The sequence below is a fragment of the Eumetopias jubatus genome, unplaced genomic scaffold (genome assembly GCF_037043125.1).
Source record: "Eumetopias jubatus isolate StellerSeaLion01/CBP00866 unplaced genomic scaffold, mEumJub1_p1.0 scaffold_16, whole genome shotgun sequence".
In the NCBI taxonomy this organism is placed as follows: Eukaryota; Metazoa; Chordata; class Mammalia; order Carnivora; family Otariidae; genus Eumetopias; species Eumetopias jubatus.
Genome location: NW_028274822.1, coordinates 15,294,518 through 15,306,990, shown reverse-complemented (window position 1 = coordinate 15,306,990; position 12,473 = coordinate 15,294,518). Strand labels below are relative to the sequence as shown.

Below are 12,473 nucleotides of genomic sequence, written 5' to 3'. Positions count from 1 at the left end.
TAGAGAAGAATGTGTATTCCGTTGCTTTGGGATGGAATGTTCTGAATATGTCTGTGAAGTCCATTTGGTCCAGTGTGTCACTTAAAGTCTTTATTTCCTTGTTGATCTTTTGTTTAGATGATCTGTCCATTTCAGTCAGGGGGTGTTAAAGTCCCCCACTATTATTGTATTGTTGTCAATGTGTTTCTTTGCTTTTGTTATTAATTGCCTTATATAATTGGCTTCTCCCATGTTAGGGGCATAGATATTTACAATTGTTAGATCTTCTTGTTGGATAGACCCTTTAAGTAGGATATAGTGTCCTTCCTCATCTCTTATTACAGTCTTTGTTTTAAAATCTAATTTGTCTGATATAAGGATTGCCACCCAGCTTTCTTTTGGTGTCCATTAGCATGGTAAATGGTTTTCCACCCCCTCACTTTCAATCTGGGGGTGTCTTTGGGTCTAAAATGAGTCTCTTGCAGACAGCATATCGATGGGTCTTGTTTTTGAATCCAATCTGATAGCCTGTGTCTTTTGATTGGGGCATTTAGCCCATTTACATTCAGGGTAACTATTGAAAGGTATGAATTTAGTGCCATTGTATTGCCTGGAAGGTGACTGTTACCCTATATTGTCTGTGTTCCTTTCTGATCTATGCTGCTTTTAGGCTCTCTCTTTGCTTAGAGGACCCCTTTCAATATTTCTTGGAGGGCTGGTTTCGTGTTTGCAAATTCCTTTAGTTTTTGTTTGTCCTGGAAGCTTTTTATCTCTCCTTCTATTTTCAACGACAGCCTAGCTGGATATAGTGTTCTTGACTGCATATTTTTCTCATTTAGTGCTCTGAAGATATCTTGCCAGTCCTTTCTGGCCTGCCAGGTCTCTGTGGATAGGTCTGTTGCCAATCTAATATTTCTACCATTGTAGATTACATATCTCTTCTCCCGAGCTGCTTTCAGGATTTTCTGTTTGTCTCTGAGACTCATAAGTTTTACTATTAGATGTCGGGGTGTTGACCTATTTTTATTGATTTTGAGAGGGGTTCTCTGTGCCTCCTGGATTTTGATGCCTGTTTCCTTCCTCACATTAGGGAAGTTCTCTGCTATTATTTGCTCCAATATACCTTCTGCCCCTCTCTCTCTTTCTTCTTCTTCTGGGATCCCAATTATTCTAATGTTGTTTCGTCTTATCGTATCGCTTATCTCTCGAATTCTGTCCTCGTGATCCTGTAGTTGTTTCTCTCTCTTTTTCTCAGCCTCTTTATTTTCCATCATTTGGTCTTCTATATTGTTGATCCTCTCTTCTGCCTCATTTATCCTAGCAGTTAGTGCCCCCATTTTTGATTGCACCTCATCAATAGCCTTTTTGATTTCGACTTGGTTAGATTTTAGTTCTTTTATTTCTCCAGAAAGAGTTTCTCTAATAACTTCCACGCTTTTTTCAAGCCCAGCTAGTATCTTTAAAGTCATGATTCTGAACTCTAGGTCCGACATCATACTAATGTCCGTATTGAGTAGGTCCCTGGCTGACGGTACTACCTCTTGTTCTTTTTGCTGAGGTGATTTTTTTCGTCTTGTCATTTTGTCCAGAGGAGAATAGATGAATGAGAGAACAAAATGCTAACAGGTTAACAACGTCCCCAGGAAATATACTCTATACCAATCAGAAAAGACCTGAAACCAGGGGAAAAGAAAGGGAAAGAAAGAAAAAAAGATAGAGAAAAAAAAAGAAAAAAAAGATAAAAACAAAAACAACAATATAAAAAAAGGAGAATATGATCAAACATGATCAGGCTAGTGCATAGATCAGTGCCACACGCTAGATTTTGGGTGTATTTTGGTCTGTTAGAAAAAAGTGCCTCCTAAAATTTTAAAGGAAGAAAGACATATATGTACAAAATAAGGGTTGATACAATGAAGGGATGGAAGATGACTGTAAAGATGAAAATTATAAAAGATTTTATAAAAGGAATTGATTAGATAAGTTGTTTGAAAAAAGAAGGAAGAAGATTTAAAAAAAAAGAAAGAAAAAAGGGAGAGAATGTGATCAGGCAGGAGACTAGAACAAAGCCATACACTAGTGATTTAGGGTATATTTTGATCTGTTCGGAGAAACTGTATGTCAACATTTTAAAGAGAGAACAACTTATATATATATGCCAAAAATAAGGGTAACTACTATGAAGGGATAAAATATGACTCTAAAAATGAACAATAAAAAATGTGTTTTTTTACAAAAGGGATTGATAAGATGTTGGTTGAAAAAGGGAAAAAGAAAAATTAAAGAAAAACAGTTAAAAAATTAACTTTGATGAACTAATGAATCATGGTAAAAAAAGCCATGAATTCTATGTGCAGTATTCCCCTAGCGCTGGAGTTCTCCCGTTCTCCTTGATCGGTAAACTTGGTCTTGGCTTGCTGGCTGTTCCTGCTGATCTTCTGGGGGAGGGGCCTGTTGCCGTGGTTCCCAAATGTCTTTGCCGGAGGCGGAATTGCCCCGCGCTTGTGAGTCCGGGCTAAGCAAGCTGCTCGGGTTTGCTCTCAGGAGCTTTTGTTCCCTGCAAGCTCTCGGTTCAGCTTTGGAGGACCAGGGCGAAAATGGTGGCCTCCCAATCTCCGCCCGGAGGAGCTGAGAACTCGGGGCCCCACTCCTCAGTGCGCCCCCAGAGAAAAGCAGTCACTCCCTTCTCCCTGGTCTCCGGCCGCACTCCGTGCTCACCCGGCCTGTGACCGAGCGTTTCTATCTCTGGCACCCGACCCCGTGTGCAGTCTCCAAACCCAGCAGATCCCTGCAGTGCGCTCCCAAGCTGCTCCTCCCGGGGGAGGGAGGGGAGTCTCCCTGGATCCTCCGCTTGTTGGGTCCCTGCTGGAGGAGCAGTGGCCCGACTGGGCCGCGGATCACAGTTTATGGCAACCCCGAGCTGAGAGCCCGCGCCTCGGCTCCGTCTCTGCAGCCGGCTTCCCCGCTCTGATACCTGCGAGCTCTGCTACATTCAGGCACCCCCGGTCTTTCTGTGACCCCAAGGGTCCTAAGACCACACTGTCCCGCGAGGGTTCCACCCCCCGCTTAGCCACTGCAGCGACGTCCCTCAGCGGAGCCGACTTCTAAAAGGTCCGATTTTGTGCTCCGCGGCTCTAGCACTTGCCAGAAGCGGCCGATGGAGGCCCCTCCCCCGCCGTCTATCCTCCCGAATATCACCTCGGGTTCACTTCTCCGCACGTCCTACCTTCCAGTAAGTGGTCGCTTCTCTGTTCAGAGTTGTTGCTACTCTCCTCTTCCATCTCCTGTTGAGTTCGTAGGTGTTCAGAATGGTTTGATCCCTATTCAGCTGAATTCCTGAGACCAGACAAAATCTAGGTCTCCTACTCCTCCGCCATCTTGCTCCGTCCCCTAATTAATGTCTTTTGAAGTTGTAGTCTTTCTGAACTGCAAGAAAATATAATGGGAAACATTTTGAGCCAAATAACACATTAATGTGCCCCTAGATTTCAAACCCATGATTGTTTAAGATGCCTGAAGTTGTCCCATGGGGGTGTTTAAATTCTTCTAGATGCTCCCAAAATAATCCTTTCTGACCCAAGTTAATTGTCAATCTTCGGAGGCTGGCTCTTGCCAAGGAGAGCTGGGGTGACATGGGAACAGAGACTCCCAACTGGGATTAATACACCAGCGTCTGTTAAGCTGCGATGCAATATCCCAGGTGTCTCTCCACCTCCTGTTGCTCTGACAAGGAACCAAGGGGGAGAAAATAGAAAAAAAAAAAAAAGAGAGAGAGAGAGATGAAACTTACTAAGGCAAAGGTAGTATAAAATTACTATTCTAAGTCAGTCTCATATTTTATTCAAAGTGTCATTCTTTAACCTAGAGAAGTAACAAGTAGGGTTTGGGAGTGGGGGAGATATGTTATTGCCTCTCCCCCAAAGAGTAATCTTACATGATTAGGTGAAGAATCCCAAATATCTCTATTCTGTCTTCCTGAAGCCTCTACAGCCTCTTAAAGTAACAAATTCTGTGGCTTTTCTGTCCACAATATAAAACAGTACTTTCTTGTCATTCTCTAAAATTTACTCTTCTAGGTTTCAAAAGATGCCTCTTAGATTTAATATTCCAAGAACTATGAAAGCCCGCATTCACCTGACACTTGGACTTCAGTTATATGATCATGCGAACTTTCAACCTACATCTATTCAGGTTTGACTCTTAATTATTTTGCTTTCAGTAATGACTCAATCATTTACCAGGTATGTGACCTTGGGCTAGCTACAATGATTTGTCTGTGTCTCAGTTCCTTCATCTTTAAATATATCTTAATAGTATCTATCTTGAGAATATTACAAAAATTAAATTATTCAATGCATAGAAAGACTTTGGACTAATGCCTGATTTCTATGATAAGTTTTCAATAATTCTTAACTATTGTTTTCATTGTAGACATAGGCAATGTCTAGATTTTATTGTCTGAAGTTAATGATGCCTAACTCTAGGGTGAAGAAATAGAAGAATTGGGAGGAAATATGAAAAAAGTGCACTTGAAGTTATATCTAGCCAATAATAACAATAATACCATTTTATATTTACATAGTGCTTACCATTTATCAGGCACTGTTTAAAGAGTTTTACATATATTAAGTCATTTGGTTTTATAACTTTATAAGGTATATATATACTGCCATCATCATCACCATTTTACAGATGAGGAAACAGAGGTAGCAGTAACTTGCCCATTATCACACAGCTAGTAAGTGGCAGAACTAGGATTATCCCATGAGGTCTGGCGATAGATTCTACATAATTTTTTTTAAGATTTTATTTATTTATTTGCCAGAGAGAGAGAGAGAGCACAAGTAGGGGGAGCTGCAGGCAGAGGGAGAAATAGGCTTCCCACTGAGCAAGGAGCCTGATGCAGGACTCAATCCCAAGACCCTGGGATCATGACCTGAGCTGAAGGCAGACGCTTAACCAACTGAGTCATCCAGGCATCCCTAGATTTTACATCTTTACCTATCATGTAATATTGTATCTCATAATGGTTGCTGAATAAGTGTTAGTTATTATTTTATTAGTCTTATTACAAATGTTGCTACTTCTGTTGTTGTTGACCCTCATCCTTTTAGAAAAATCCAGCTCAGGAGGACGACAGCTGAGAAAATTAGGCAGAGTATATCCTGCCACAGCATCATGAGCATTGAAAGAGCAGGAAGCCAGGTCTCCCTGAACAGAGTGCCTGATGTTGGGAGGATTAGTTATGGACAGGAAATCCAACCTAGTTTAGCTCCGATTTTGATTGGGTATATATATATTCACACACTCACTGGCAAACCGGTCAGGAGAATCCTAACTTTTCAGTAAATGGCTCTGAACCCTCAGGTAAAACTATAGAGAAATAAGATGGGGTTGGGGGAAAACACGCAAATATACAGATCAGGGCAGCAGAGAGTGGTTGAGTAGGAAACATCCATGGGGAAAAAAAAATGATACTTTTATGAATCCCAAAGATGGTCTAAACTATTTTAAAGAAGTGCATGAAATGTACTATTTAAACTGGATAAAGAGGTGGAATAGTGCAGAGGTCAGCAAACACAGCCTGATGCCTGTTTTTGTACAGTTCCAGGAGCTAAGAATGATCTTTACGTTTTTGAACGGTTAAGAAAAAAAAAAAGGAGGAACATAAGAATATGTTTTATAACACATGAAAATTATACAAAATTCAAATTTCAGTTTCCATAAATAACATTTTATTGGAACCCTGCCAACCCATTTGTTTATGTATTGTCTACATCTGCTTTCTCACTACAAAAGCAGAACTGAGTCATCCCCAGAGAGACCATATGGCCCACGGTCTAAATATTTCCTATCTGGCCCTTTACAGAAAAAAGGTTGTCGTCAACCACTGGCATAGTGCAATGGAAAATAACTTAGTTTCTGCCAAAAAATATTATTACTGTCACTATGAATAAAATACTGCTACTTTTCTCTTACCTCAGGTTTTCTCAGCTATAAAAAGAGAGAGTTGCCCTTGGTCACAGTGGTGATCAAGCTAACCCCTCAGGAATGCTGTAGTTGGCTAAGGAGCCATTGTCAAAGTGCAGAAGAAAGAAGTCAACAGGGAAGACCTTTGCCCTTCCTATAATCACCCTTCTTCAACCGGAACCATGACTCTGGGATCTGATTTTCTAAAGAACATTTCTGAGAAACAAACTGCAGTACCAAAAATAAAAAACCAGATTTGACCACTCCTGAAAGGGCCTCCCAGGTTGTAGGTAGGCCTCATTCTGCCCTTTAGCTTTCCCGTCTTGACCTCATGCCCACAACAGGGGCAACTCTCTGGGTTTTCACTTGTCAAGTCCCGTCCTAGATCAGAGCAGGCAGGTTCACTTTCTTCAATATAAACTCTGTATGCTCATCAGTCAACATTTTTAAGCCCTTTCATTCACAGCTTTGGGTCTATACTACTTTGGGTAGAACCTTGTGCCTTGAAAATACTGAGAAGAAGCTGTTGTTTAGGTTACCTTAGGCTTTAAAATTTCTAAATGCATCAGTAAGAAACAGTGGATAGTCCTTTGAATCGAATGAAAGAGAAGAAAAGGGGACTAAACCACTGAAGTAGTCCCTGAATTTCAATCCTTTTATGCAAAAAAAGAAGTGAAAGATTCCATCAACAAAGCTGGGGCAGAGAAATGTATGCATGATACTGAAAAACTATTTACCAACCCTTCCACCCCATTTTTTTTTTTAACTTTGCATTGATCTTTTGATAGAACCATCAAGTGACTGGTTGTTTGCTTCAGTGATATAATAGCCTTCATAAATTCCATTTGTTTCTGGAGATTGTTATTAAAGAATGGAGCAACTTCCGGCTCTTTGTAGATGAGTATCCTCTTATTGGGTGAGAAAAGATACTGAGATACATTTTCTTCCTCCTCTTAGTGATTTTGCATTTAGGAACCCTAGTTATGTTATTTTTTAAACTTATTTCCACTTAGAGACCGCAAAAATGCAACTTTATGGTTCAAAGAGAAACGCTTAACATGGCTTATAAAAAATGTATAGGACTTCTCCAACATCAAATAACTCTTCAAATACTACAGCTTGGTAGGCTAAGTGTAAATGAAATGGTAACATGCTCCAAACATACCTGAATTTAAAAATTAAAAGAGAAAAAGACTTCAGGCAAAATGTACCATGATCTTGAAAAGCCCTACTCATTTAGAAAGTTATTAGAAACATTTTGCTAAACATACAACAACTAGGACTTCTTGTCCCTTTGGAATTGTTCAGTGGGGGAAAAAGTCTGAACGTGAAGATAACACACAATATTCTTGATGCCATGGTTTTAAATTGAAATAGTCTGTTATGCTTCCTTTCTGATGCTCCCATGCGCTCTTAAACTCTGGCCATGGCAGAAGCAGCTGCATTGCACTGGGGTGTGAAATTATCCTTAAGCATATTTGGTGGAAGAGTTAAGTTTATTCATTGTCATCACAAAAGTAATTGCAAGGACAGTGAAGCAACTGAGCAGGCCTGGTGGTGTTTAGACAAAATAAGATTTCTGTTTCTCTCTGTGTAAATACATATTCTGCAACAGTATTTACAATAAAATCTTTTTATTGAAATTTTTTATCAAAGATGTAGAACATTAAGAGAATACAGAATATTCTTTCTTTTCTGAAGATTCTACTTATTTATTTGAGAGAGAGAGAAGGAGGGGGGGCAGAGAGAGGGAGAGAGAGTCTTACACAGACTCCCCGCTGAGTGCAGAAACACAGGGCTCCATCTCACAACCCTGAGATCATGACCTGAGCTGAAATCAAGAGTCAGATGCTTGACCAACTGAGCCACCCAGGCGCCCCTAGAATATTCTTTCAATTTCACTTTCTCTCTTCCTCCATCTCCCATTCCTTATTTCAAAAAATTGACCAGGGTGCTCCCATCTCACAAAGCTTTTCGGAGACCCCTCTTTTAAGCATTCTTCAGAGAATGGCATTATAGTCATTTGAATTGTGGCATAATTTAAAAGCAAATGGAAGTCAGCACGTAGACTGTAACAAATGGTTATGGAACTACCACCATAATTCCACCAAGAGGCAGAATTCAGTGGTCCACTGACAACAGTACAAGGTGGGGTTGACTAGGAGTTTAATACAGAAATTAAAACAATGGATTAGCCTCTTGAATAAAAATTTTCCATATCTACAAAGCAAGAATAACTACACAGAAGTGAACTGATTCCTCTCAGAGAAGTGGAAAGCCTTTTCATCCCCCTTAGTGAGAGTTTTCTATTTAATAGCATGCTTAAAAAGCACAAGTAGGAGGGCCAAGACTGAGGGAAAGGCCCCTTCATCCTGACCCAGTCTCAGGTTCCTGGTTTTCTTTTCTCACCTATGATAATTATAACTGCCCTGGTCCTCTAGATTTTAACTGGCTTTTATTTTGTGTTATATTTTTCTCTTGACACCTTTATTTAAATGTATGTAAATATATGTAAAGTGACTATTTCAAATATCTGTGCAAAGACTATGCACCCAACTGCCCCCCTCAACACACACACACACACACACACACACACACACCTGAGTTAGAAATGTGATTAGTACCATTCTGGAGGAAAGAGACCCTGCAAGGTTAACCAACTTGCTTAAGTGGCCCAACCAGTGTTGACCAGTCTGACTTCAAAGCCTATATAATTTCTTCTAAAACAGCTCCTTTCTATCTGCTAGGTGATACATTGAGGGCCTTCAGACTTCTCTATGATATTTTCAGCTTTTTTTAATAATAAAAACGTGGTGGACAACGTGTGTTCTCCATACACATCCAATAAATTTATGTATGGCATGTCACAGATCACCTGGATGAAAAAGTTAAGATGAAGCATTGCCACAGTTTTAGGATCCACATCACATTCCTTTACAGCTCCTTCTCTTCCTAGTAGCCAGATTTTTAAAAAGTAATCCTAAACAAAATCCTCCAATGACTTCCCACTGCCATTCCAAGAAAATCAAAACTCCTTGCCTCACTTCATGAGACTCCACATGATCTACTTTTCTAGCCTGGTCTTTCACCTCTTCCCCCCACCCCCCACTCTGCCCCCTCTCAGTAACTCCTGGAGGGGAGGTCCCTCTTCGGGATTTTTTTTTCTCCTATACCTATACAACACTCCAAAACACAGGACAGGTACTCACAAAACAAATACTTTCAAACGAATGAATGCTTACATTGCTAATTGTTGAGAGCTTCGAAAAAGAAAAAGAAAAACAACAAAAAACAGACCTAATAAGTAAATAATGTGATAAATCATGAAAAGGCCAAATCATGACATATTACACTAACGGAATGAATATTTTTCAGTTTAAATTTAAAAGGGTGAAAAAAGTGGGTCTTCCCACATAGTCACTCTGGTATGACATGTTGAAGAAAGATCCTGCCATAGTCACGATGCCAATATTGCTTTAATTTCTTCAAAATAGCATCATTAGTCACATTAAGTTAAAGTTGTTCATTTCAATTTGCTTTTATATTTTCATTTGAGTTCAACTTGATGCAGCAGTAGCATCTCCTGGGAACTTGCCAGAAATGCACATCCTCAGCCTCCAGCCCAGACCTACTGCACCCAAAAACTTAAGGTGGGACCCAACTAAGTGTATCCTAATAAGTCTCCACCACTCATGATTCCGATGCCCCCTAACCTTGACATCACTACAGGAGATACTGACTCAGATAATATTAAGACTCTGGCTATACAATAGAGAAATAGCTTCCCCCTGAAAAGGGCTTACTTTACAGTGGCTTTTTATTTTCGTTTATAAAATGTGCTTCCCTTTAATGTGCCATCGTATCTTTCTAGTTTTCTTCCTTCCTCCTGTTTTCTTCTTCATCTACTTAGGCTACAAAGGTCAATGCCAGTCAAACAGCCCAAATACTGTTTGGCTAAATAGGCTGTGTTCAGAAGATTCCAAATCAAGCAGTAAACTGGGTCGTCTAATTCAATCAAACACAAAAGTGAAAAATGAAGTCACTCATTCCACCTGTTTGTCTTGCTCCCAGCATAAGGAGAAAGGAAGCCTCACTTAGGATTCCATGTCAGGCAGTCATACTCTACACAACCATCTCAGAAACGAGGTCTGGAAAGTGCCCCACAAGCCACTGTGTGGTTTAGGAATCTGTATTTTGAGACTCATACTCCAGCTACCATGCTGCCACCTTTTTTATTAGTTATGCCCTCTAGAACTCTGAAGTCTGTAATTCTCATAGAACAGGCATCTTTAAAGCCAGGAAGCTTCCAAAGCGAATGAGTTGCATTAAACTTGCAAATACATTTATCTTGAATTAGTCTGGGGGAGAAATGGGAATGCAGTTTCCTCACGAAAGATCAGAAAAAGGCCAATTATCCATCTTCAAATTACCATTTAAAATAATAAATTGTTTCCCCACAACTTTCCTCCTTGGCCCCTGAGCATGTTTTCGTGTTGTCGCAAACAACAACGCAGAGGTTCTTCTCTAAAGAAAGACGCCACGCGACGCAACAAGCTCTCCAGGAGAACAGAATAATCGGTTGTTTATCTCAGAGGCTGGGTCCTTCAGCAGCGGGGGGGCTTGGCACCGAGGAATGCTTTTCACACCAGGTCTCCTGACAAAATTATCAGCTGGGAGAGGAAAGTGGCTCCTGTTGTGCGCTGAGTCACAACACAGCTAGAAAGCTGAAGCAGCCTCTCCAAGGAAGCTGCTTTTGTTGGGAAGTCATTGCAGAAGGGGAGGAAGTTGAAAAGAAGAAAGGAAAATTAGATCCGAAAGAAAGTGCATCCTGTCTTCCCCAGACACACTCATATTGTGTGGTATGTGTCCCTCTTCTCGGCTCTAACCTGTTTAACTATAAAAAGGCCCTGTGTCCTCGAATTCCAAGGAGAATTTGTGAATCCGAGTGCTAGAAAGCAGCCCTCCAACTAATCTGTTTCTGAGCTGACAGCAGTTAGAAGAATCAGTGCTTATTTACTGAAACTGCTTAATGTGTTTATCTGTGTTAGGATCACTCTTTCCTTTCTCCGTCTCTAGGACAAGTTGCCAGAAGCCATAAATTCATTTCAGGATTCATGAATTCAAAACTTATTATGAGTTCAAAAGGTTTCCTTTGAACGAAAATCTATAAGAAGTTCAATAATGGTGGAAAACCCATATTCTTTTCTAAGGAAAAAAAGTTGTAACAAACAAGATAATTGCTGGTGGTATTTGTCAGGGGATAAGATACAGTTCAAGGCTACCCTATGAGATATAAAAACAAATTAGTCACCCATGTCTTAAAGGGTTGAAATGGTAAATACACACTTTCATAGAAAAGAAAAATACCTGAAATTTCTGCCCTTTGATGGTTTATACATAAACTCAAGAAAGAATGTTTCCCAAGAATCCTAAAAGCTGAAAACTCTGTTTTTGGTAGTTATTTTTTTTTTAAGATTTTATTTATTTGACAGAGAGAGACACAGCGAGAGAGGGAACACAAGCAGGGGGAGTGGGAGAGGGAGAAGCAGGCCTCCCACGGAGCAGGGAACCCGATGCGGGGCTCGATCCCAGGACCCTGGGACCATGACCCGAGCCAAAGGCAGATGCTTAACGACTGAGCCACCCAGGCACCCCCTGTTTTTGGTAGTTATTTTAACATGACCAAACCAGAGTCATCCTCCAAAAGTACAAGTGGCATCATTCGCAGCATAGAAAAAGCATAGGCTTTGGGGCCAGCAAAGCTCTAATGGCATCTTTGTTGTATGTGTTTGGGTAAGCACAATATCTCCCAGTATCTCTCTCTCTGATTGATTCAGCTGAAATTTACTTAGTTAAGTGCTTACTACAAGCCATTGCTAGGTTCTTGGCCAACAGAAAGGAACAGCGAGGAGGCTAGTACAGCTGGAGGTGAATGAATGAGTAAGGGGAGAGAAGGACAGAGAGCTAAGGCTGGGCCAGGCCATGTGGTAGTACCCTGACGCCATCATTCAGCTTTTATCCCTCCCTTGGAGGGATTCCATGAGAGGAGGAACAGAACCTCTCTGCCTGCTCTGAGGGGAAGGGAAACCAGTTAGGAGGCTGTTGAGATCTGTGGGTGAGTGATAAGGTTGTCATGAATGTGGGCGAGTGGTCACTGGATATACTTTGTAGATAAGCCAGTATAAGGTGCTGATGGATTCAATAATGAGTGCGAGAGAAAAAGAGAAGGCAGAGATAACTCCAAGATTTTTGGCCTGAGCAAGTGGAAAAATAAAGCAGTCGTTAACTGAGCCTATGAAAGGCGGAGGGTAGGGTGAGGGAAAAGATGAAATATCAGGAGTCCAGCTTCGACAGATTAAATTTAAAATGCCCGTTAGACATCTAAGTGGATCTGGTACCTAGAGATACAGGGAAAAGATGTCCAAGGACTAAGTCTAGTGGGACTCCATCATTAGAGATCAGAACAGGAGAAGATAGGAAAAAAAGAGAGAGAGAGAAAGAGAAGGAACAGCTGAAGAATATGA

At 40.7% G+C, this 12,473-nt stretch overlaps 1 long non-coding RNA gene across 1 annotated transcript in view; it reads right to left on the bottom strand.

The window, feature by feature from the left end:
- Positions 1 to 3,211: 3,211 nt before the first annotated feature.
- Positions 3,212 to 12,473, bottom strand: part of LOC114208847 (uncharacterized) — a 51,073-nt gene continuing 41,811 nt past the window's right edge. The window contains exon 3 of the long non-coding RNA XR_003609159.2: positions 3,212 to 3,405. This is a non-coding gene — a long non-coding RNA (uncharacterized LOC114208847). The remainder of the gene's footprint in view (positions 3,406 to 12,473) is intronic.